The following is an 8,859-nucleotide window of genomic DNA, read 5'->3' as shown; positions in this document are numbered from 1 at the left end:
CTATCAGCTGCCTCCTGCACGCCCCCCAGTGGGGACGTGCCCGCAACCCAGGTACATGCCCTTGACCGGAATCAAACCTGGGATCCTTCAGTCCTCAGGCCTAAGCTCCATCCACTGAGCCAAACCGGTTCGGCCTGGCTCCGTTTTTGAAGCTGCTCCTCTCCCGGACACTTTGTCCTCGGATCTCAAAAACCTAGCTTTCCACCCCCAGGTACTTAGCTCCTGACCCCTCGTTGCTTAGCGATCATAATAACGCATTCAATTCAGCAAGTAAGAACAGGTCCACAAGAAACCATTGTGGCTGTTATAAGTTTAAACTCTGAGCCTCCAAGCCAAAATATTAGAAAGGGCCTCCTTAGCCGTCGTTAATTACAAAATAAATTATTCCAGTAGGAAGGAACTTTCTCTTTGGGGGATTAGTTAGGTGGGATCTATGCCCTGTTTTGCACACACTCTCAAAGATCCAACCCCACAGCTAGGGTGGTGCTGCCCATTCTCCCTCTCTCAGCAGAGTTAATGGCCGGGCCTTGATCCCACAGGACACGCCTTTGGCACAGCACTGCCTGGGAAGTCGCCCTGATTGGGTGGATAGCTAATGAGCTGTGCTTCCTTTCTGGCCATCAGGCTCCTCAACTATAAAACTGCAGAACTAGAAAAATAATAATAGCCTTCAAATACTGATAATTCATTAGGTGCCATACTAAGTGCTTTACAATGGGTCATCTCATTTCATATGAAGTCAGTAAGAGTCTCATCCTCATTTTTACAGCTGAGAAAACTAGGGCTTAAAGGGATTTTGGAACTTGTCCCAAATCACCCAGTTGTTAAGTGGCGTGGCCAGGATTTGAGCCCAGTCATTCTGACCCCTAAACCCATGCTCTGAACCACTTCACTCTACCTCTTCCTTCTTTCTGAGGTCTTCTAGCTCTGACATCATGATTCTGGACTCTCTCCATGGCTTTCTGCTCTCACCAGTGGCTCCAGAAAGAGAAATGTGTTTGGGACTCGTCTCTGCAAGTCCAGAGAAAAGCAACTCCTGAAAGGCAGGGGCTCCTTACTTCCTCTGTACTGGAGATGCCAATCAAAGTTGGACACTCCATATCAGCAGCGAACAGCCTGTGTGGAAGACAAACAAATCCTAGCCAGACAGGAAAAGGGAGTGCCCCTTGGTTCTCTGACTTCCCCTGCTCTCTTCCCTGGCTTATCAGCAGGGTCCCATACTTCTGATGATTTGGCCCTTTGAACCCCACGGTGGCTAGGATGGGATAGCAGGCTACGAAAACACTGGAAGGCTATGAAACTGGAAGGATCCCAGAATATCTTCGAAATATAGTTGTCATAACTGCATGTGTTATATACATCATGATAGTGTGAACTCCGAAAAAAAAAAAACGACACCTACTAATTAACTCCTGGTAGTTAATTGGGCTCAAATGAAAAAAGCAGAACCAAAAAGAAAGAAAGAGAGAGAGAGAGAGAGAGAAGGAAGGAAGGAAGGAAGGAAGGAAGGAAGGAAGGAAGAAGGAAAGAAAGAAACCCAGAGCCTAGCAGCCATTTCTGCACAGGGCCCTCTGTGCTAAACTGCCTGCATGATGTTTCTGCCAGCTGAGCCAACCCTTACCGGTACAAAGGTTTCCTGAAGTCCTATTCCAATCAATAGGACTGAGGCTTTCCCCATCCAAGTGGAGCTCTGATCAATCAGAATGGCTCTATTCTGACCACTCAGGACAGTGCCTTTGGACCAATCAAACTGTGAGGACTTGGCATCCTCATTTGCATGAGGAGAAACCAATCAGGGACCAGCGGCCAGGACTTCTGCCTCTACAAACCAGCTCCCCTCTGGCTCGATATAGCACTTCCCATGGAAGACTGCTTCTTCTTGGCTAAAGCTGAGCAGACCCGTGGAGTGGGGCTGCTTAGCTGAAGAGGGACCTGGCCCCAGGGCCACCTGGCCCCTGGGCAGCCTCACTGTGGAGATATATTATTGTTGAGCCTGTTGAGCCATTTGCATTAAGTAAAGTTTCCTTCTTCAATGAAGCCCAATTGAAGAGTCCTGTTGGTGTTGAGTTGGAGCCAGCACCAGGTTGATAATAGTTAACTGCCATTTATCACACGCTTACCAGCTCCAGGCATTGGACCAAATGCTTTACATGAATTATCGCTACTGCTCAGTGAGAAGCACACTAGTAGCCCCATTTTTGCAGATAAGAAAGCAAGTTCAGAGAAGTTAAGTAATTGCACAAGGTCACATACAGATAAATCAGTGATGGTGCTAGGATTCAAACTCAAGTTGTTCTGACTCTGTTGTGTATGCTTTTAACCACTAAGCCAATAGGAATAATAATAATATACATTGACTATGGGCCAAGTGCTTTGAATCTTATCATTTATAGATATTATTACCCTCATTTTAGAGACGAGGAAAGTATTGCCTTGTTTAGTACTTCTTATGCTCACATTACAAACACTACACATGTTAAAACACACATAAACTATTAGTGTCATATTTGCTTAACATATATTGGATCCTTGTTAAGATCTAGAAAAATGATTGTTTCATAATGTCATGAACTTTTTCCATTGTCCATCTAATGCAGTGATTTTCAACCTTTTTCATCTTATGGCACACATAAACTAATTACTAAAATTCTGCAGCACACCAAAAATATATTTTTTTGCCAATCTGACAAATAAAGGTATAATTTTAATTGATTTACAAAAAAAATAATAATAGTAATTACTTATCCTTTTTGTTCCAAAGTGACTTTTTAAAAAAAAAATCAGGCTCCTATACTTTTATATAAGGATTTCTGGTAACAAGAATTAACCAATCTTCCCTAGCTGGTTTGGCTCAGTGGATAGAGCATCGGCCTGCAGATTGAAGGGTCCCAGGTTCGATTCTGGTCAAGGGCACATGCCCAGGTTTCGGGCTCGATCCCCAGTGTGGGGCACGCAGGAGGCAGCGGATCAATGGTTCTCTCCCATCATTGATGTTTCTATCTCTCTCTCTCCCTTCCTCTCTGAAATCAATAAAAGTAAAAATATTTTTTTAAAAAAATTAATCAATCAGATGCAACCTTATTATGCAATGTGACTAATAAGATGCAACTCTATTATATGACCTATATATTTATGGTTCAAGACAGCACATTTACAACTGACAGCTATTGTCATTTTTTAATCTAAGGGAAAAGAGGTCAGTGCCCCTGACTAAATAGTCATATACTAGTATTGCATGTTTTTTGTTTTTAGGAGGTTGTGTTTTTTAAATCCTCACCTGTGGATATTTTTTCTATTGATTTTTAGAGAGAGTGGAAGAGAGGGATTGGAGAGATAGAGAGAAGCATCGATGTGAGAGAGACACATAGATTAGTTGCCTTCTGCACACCCCAATGGTGCCAGGGGTTGAACCTACAACCCAGGTACATGCCCTTGACTGGGAAGTGAACCTGTGACCGGTTGGTGGGCGTAGGCTGACATTCTAACCACTAGCCAGGGCAGGTATTGCATGTTTTAAAAATTCTTTTCTTTTTAATGTCTAGGTTCACTAAATTTATTTTTTTAATTCTACAACATTTCGTACAAAAGAGCATTACATTCTGCACACTGCTCTGAATAGATGCCAGGGACATATGAACAATTGTTACTTTTCCTCCCTGTCCCCTCTCCCTTCCCAAATGTTGCAGGGACCACAAAACAAAGCATTCACAATAATTACATAAGGAAAAGTTCGCTTTTTAAGCACGAACAATGAACAAAAATTAAAATGAACTCACTCTGCTGCTGTTTCAAAATTTCGATGTTAGTTTTTGCACCTCCCACCCCCTGACCCTGGTTTGTAAGGAACTGAAACATTACATCTGGTGAACAGCAAAGATTTGACTACACCTCAAATGCGGAACATCTATGAAGCAGAGGAATGATGGCTTTTTAAACAGAAGCAGATTAAAACTATATATGCAGGACTCCATCAGTTCTTCACTAGTCTTAGGAAAACGTTCCAGAATACTGCTTCACACTGTTCTGCAGCAACAAATACCAGTACTGTGTTCTGTATCCGGTCCTGTGATCCTATAATGGTAATAATCCAACCTTTGGACCCTTCCAAAGGCTCATCAATTTTATTTTCTTATTGATTTGAGAGAGAAAGAGAGGATGAAAGAGAGAGAAACATTGATTTGCTGTTCAACTTATTCATGCATTCATTGATTGCTTCTTGTATGTGCCCTGACCAGAGATGGAACCCACAACCTTAACATATTTGGATGACATTCTAGTCAACTGAGCTACGGGGCTAGGGTTAGCTTATCAATTTTGATCAGAGATCCTGACTCCTGATGAATTTGTTTAATCCTCTGACCATAAAGTTACATAATAGTCTAGCATAGGCAGTAAGTCCTGCTACTGAGATACCAACACGATTGTCAACATGGAGAATTTTTTTCTGATGAACTGCAAGCTCTGACTTTCTTTCTTTCTTTCTTTCTTTCTTTCTTTCTTTCTTTCTTTCTTTCTTTCTTTCTTTCTTAATATTTTATTGATTTTAGAGAGGAAGGGAGAGGGAGGGAAAGATAGAAACATCAATGATGAGAGAGAATCATTGATTGACTGCCTCCTGCACACCCAACACTGGGGATAGAGCCCACAACCAGGACAATTACTCTGACTCGGAAATGAACCATGACCTCCTGAATCATATAGGTCGATGCTAACTGCTGAGCCACTGTGCTTTCTTCAATGCAGCCAATACTGCACAGGGTTTTTTATTTCAGACCAACTGTGGTTGACCCTTGTTTGACAGCTTCCATTGCATATTCAGTTTGATGAATCCTGCCCTGAGGGCTCCAAACGGTGACATCACTGTCATACTGGTTGCGAAACATCATAACATGGTAACATGGTTTGGATGGGCCTGGCTGTCGGCTCCTGCAAAACTGTGGATTAAGGAGCCTGTGCGTGTCTTTTGATGGGAGACTCTGATATAAGAAAAATTATGATCTTTAGGCACTTTACCTATCGGGTTTCCCTCCATTAAGAATGACTCTGGGGAACAGAAGGGGGGGGCGTGGCTGGGTGGAAAAGGTGAACAGATTAAGCAAACAAAACAAAACAAAACACAACACAACAAAACTCATAGACACAGACATCAGCATAGTGATTACCAGAGAAAAGGGTGTTGGGAGGGAGTAGAAAAGGGTATAGGGGGATAAATGGTGCTAAAAGGAGACTTGACTTGGGGTGGTGAACACACAATACAATATACAGGTGATGTATTATAGAATTGTACGCTTGAAACCTATATAATTTTATTAACCAGTGTCACCTCAATAAATACAATTAAAGATAAATATTAATTAATTAATATTTTTAAAAATGAATGACTCTGTCAGTGGAATGAGGACAGCATTCCTGGAAAAGCTTGATTGTTGTCTGAGTGCTCTCTTGAAGTTCTTTAATTTTAGCACCTCTGACACCAAGAAGTCCTCCTGCCAGACTCTGATGAATCAACAGTCTCAATGCGAATTTAAAGTCGCTTCCGTTACAGTGCTGGTAGCTGAAGCATTCCACAGCATCAGATTCGAGCGGGAGCCGGCTGGTGGCAGTGGGTGAGGGCAACTGCAGGCCCTCTTCCAAGGTAGGGATGCTTTTTTTCAGAATGTCTCCAGTTGTTTCAGCATCAGCACTGACACTCAATATACGCTCGGGACCACTGCTGTCTGGGACCAAAACACTGGCCTTGTAGTCTGCACACAGAGCCTTCATACTCTTGCCTCCTTTTCAATCACTACCCCCGCATTCTTGCTCTCAAGCAGAATGCATAATTAAACCATCTCATCAGTGTTTTTAGGTCTTTTAAAACTGTGGTTGACCCTTGTTTGACAGCTTCCATTGCATATTCAGTTTGATGAATCCTGCCCTGAGGGCTCCAAACGGTGACATCACTGTCATACTGGTTGCGAAACATCATAACATGGTAACATGGTTTGGATGGGCCTGGCTGTCGGCTCCTGCAAAACTGTGGATTAAGGAGCCTGTGCCTGTCTTTTGATGGGAGACTCTGATATAAGAAAAATTATGATCTTTAGGCACTTTACCTATCGGGTTTCCCTCCATTAAGAATGACTCTGGGGAACAGAAGGGGGGGGCGTGGCTGGGTGGAAAAGGTGAACAGATTAAGCAAACAAAACAAAACAAAACACAACACAACAAAACTCATAGACACAGACATCAGCATAGTGATTACCAGAGAAAAGGGTGTTGGGAGGGAGTAGAAAAGGGTATAGGGGGATAAATGGTGCTAAAAGGAGACTTGACTTGGGGTGGTGAACACACAATACAATATACAGGTGATGTATTATAGAATTGTACGCTTGAAACCTATATAATTTTATTAACCAGTGTCACCTCAATAAATACAATTAAAGATAAATATTAATTAATTAATATTTTTAAAAATGAATGACTCTGTCAGTGGAATGAGGACAGCATTCCTGGAAAAGCTTGATTGTTGTCTGAGTGCTCTCTTGAAGTTCTTTAATTTTAGCACCTCTGACACCAAGAAGTCCTCCTGCCAGACTCTGATGAATCAACAGTCTCAATGCGAATTTAAAGTCGCTTCCGTTACAGTGCTGGTAGCTGAAGCATTCCACAGCATCAGATTCGAGCGGGAGCCGGCTGGTGGCAGTGGGTGAGGGCAACTGCAGGCCCTCTTCCAAGGTAGGGATGCTTTTTTTCAGAATGTCTCCAGTTGTTTCAGCATCAGCACTGACACTCAATATACGCTCGGGACCACTGCTGTCTGGGACCAAAACACTGGCCTTGTAGTCTGCACACAGAGCCTTCATACTCTTGCCTCCTTTTCAATCACTACCCCCGAATTCTTGCTCTCAAGCAGAATGCATAATTAAACCATCTCATCAGTGTTTTTAGGTCTTTTAAAAGCTTGTTCCTCTTCCATATCTTCTGCAGGGCGTTTACTAAATTCACCATTGGTTTGAGTGCTGGGGAAGGTTTCCTCTGCCTGTTCAGTTTCCATTTCCTGTACTTTGTGGACACACCAGTTGTGCAAGGCTTCCATGCTGCCTCAACTGGTCACAACTAGACAGAGAATTGAACCAGACTAGTTGAAAATCGCTGACCTAGAGCATTAAGGTCTTGGGGGAAAGGACGTGAAAAGCTATTGTCTGTAGGTGCAGCAGGCATAGTCAGAAGGGTTGTACTGAGTGGAGAAAGCTTTTTGTACCATGAGGAGCCTTGCCCTTCTGGCCACTCTTCCTCATCTCTTTTTATTTGGCTCTGTCTTGCACGTTGGCTAGGAGGTGGACTTCTATCAGGTACTGTGGAGATGAGGTAAAGTGCCAGGCTTCAGCATCAAGAAGACCAATGTATCGCCCTAACTGGTTTGGCTTGGTGGATAGAGCTTTGGCCTGTGGACTGAAGGGTCCCAGGTTTGATTCTGGACAAGGGCATGTACCTTGGTTGCGGGCACATCCCCAGTAGGAGGTGTGCAGGAAGCAGCTGATCGATGTTTCTAACTCTCTATCCCTCTCCCTTCCTCTCTGTAAAAAAATCAATAAAATATATTTTTTTTTAAAAAAAGAAGACCTCTGTATCAATATTAGTTGCATGACTTGGACAAGTAGCTTCTTTTCTGAGCCTTCATTTCCTCACCTGTAAAGTGGGTTACTGTTTAACAGAGTTGTGAGTTTTAAATGAAACATTTTGTATGAAACATGGAGCATACTGCCTGGCATTCCCATGTTATACAGCATCAAGCCTCCTGGAGTGCCGGGAGGGCATGGAAACGTACCTGGGGATGGTTTCACAGGACCATCACCCTAACCGGTTTGGCTCAGTGGATAGAGCGATACATAGTCCGGGAACGAGGAAGGGGAACAGCAATCCTGCATCTGGCATTTGGTCCTGACAGCAACCATGCGTCAGCCTCAGTGCTGAGGGATCAGGAGTGTTCTCAGCACTGCTGGGCGTGTGCTATGGTCACTTGGCTATGGTCCTCTTCAGTCACACTGAATGTTGTTCTTGTGAATCTGGCCTGGGTTCTTTTCGGAAAAACAGCCTCCACAATGTGATGTCATGGTCCAGCCTGGGTCAGGGAAGGAGGGGGAGTATGTTGTGTGCAGGATCTTATTTCTGGAGGGCTCAATCTGATCTCAGAAGAAACTCTATCCTCCTCCCTTCCTTTCAAGACCCAATACGGAATCGATACTCTGATTTTGAATGAGGGGGAAGTAATAAAATCCTGGTTAAGACATGAAACTTAGTATCAAGCGGTTCTGGGTTCGATAAATGGCAGCTACTATTAAGTCCTCGGCAGTTGATGTAGAATATAACTTGACCATTGTCTATGCGTTTTACAAACCTGAGAACCACAATTTTCTCTGATAACCATTTTTCCCTCTGAGAGGTGGTTAGGCTTCTCATACCAAGTGTGCCATCATTCTGGAGATGAGGAGGCTGGGGGAGAGAGGGAGTAATTGTGTCCCTATTCCTTTGTTTTCCCCTCCGTAGCTAGCTGGCTCCCTGGCTGTAGCCCTCCTGGTTCTTCTTGCTGCCTCCCTGCCCTCAAAGATGTTTGTCTCCACTCTCCAGCTTGGAAAGATCAGCACCACCCAGCCAAAACTTCTGGCTTCCTGGGTCCTGACTCTCCCCCACATTTTCTGTTCTTTTCTTTCTCTTTTGCAGACAGCTGGAGGAGAGGCCCACATGTGTGAATGTCTGTACCATAGAAACACTAATTCCAAGATGCTCCGAATAATTTCATTGTGCAGGAGGCCCCCGGTGCTTTTTACTTCCCCTTATGTTGTTCTGGATGTGTGTGTGTGTGGCGGGGGGGGGGGG

At 43.7% G+C, this 8,859-nt stretch overlaps 1 pseudogene; it reads right to left on the bottom strand.

Moving 5' to 3' along the window:
* Positions 1-5,367: 5,367 nt before the first annotated feature.
* LOC102256527 lies at positions 5,368-7,078 on the bottom strand (annotated as a pseudogene).
* Between the last annotated feature and the right edge of the window lie 1,781 nt (positions 7,079-8,859).

The sequence above is a fragment of the Myotis brandtii genome, unplaced genomic scaffold, assembly GCF_000412655.1.
Source record: "Myotis brandtii unplaced genomic scaffold, ASM41265v1 scaffold469, whole genome shotgun sequence".
Lineage (NCBI taxonomy): Eukaryota > Metazoa > Chordata > Mammalia > Chiroptera > Vespertilionidae > Myotis > Myotis brandtii.
This window is presented reverse-complemented; position numbering and strand designations above follow the sequence as displayed.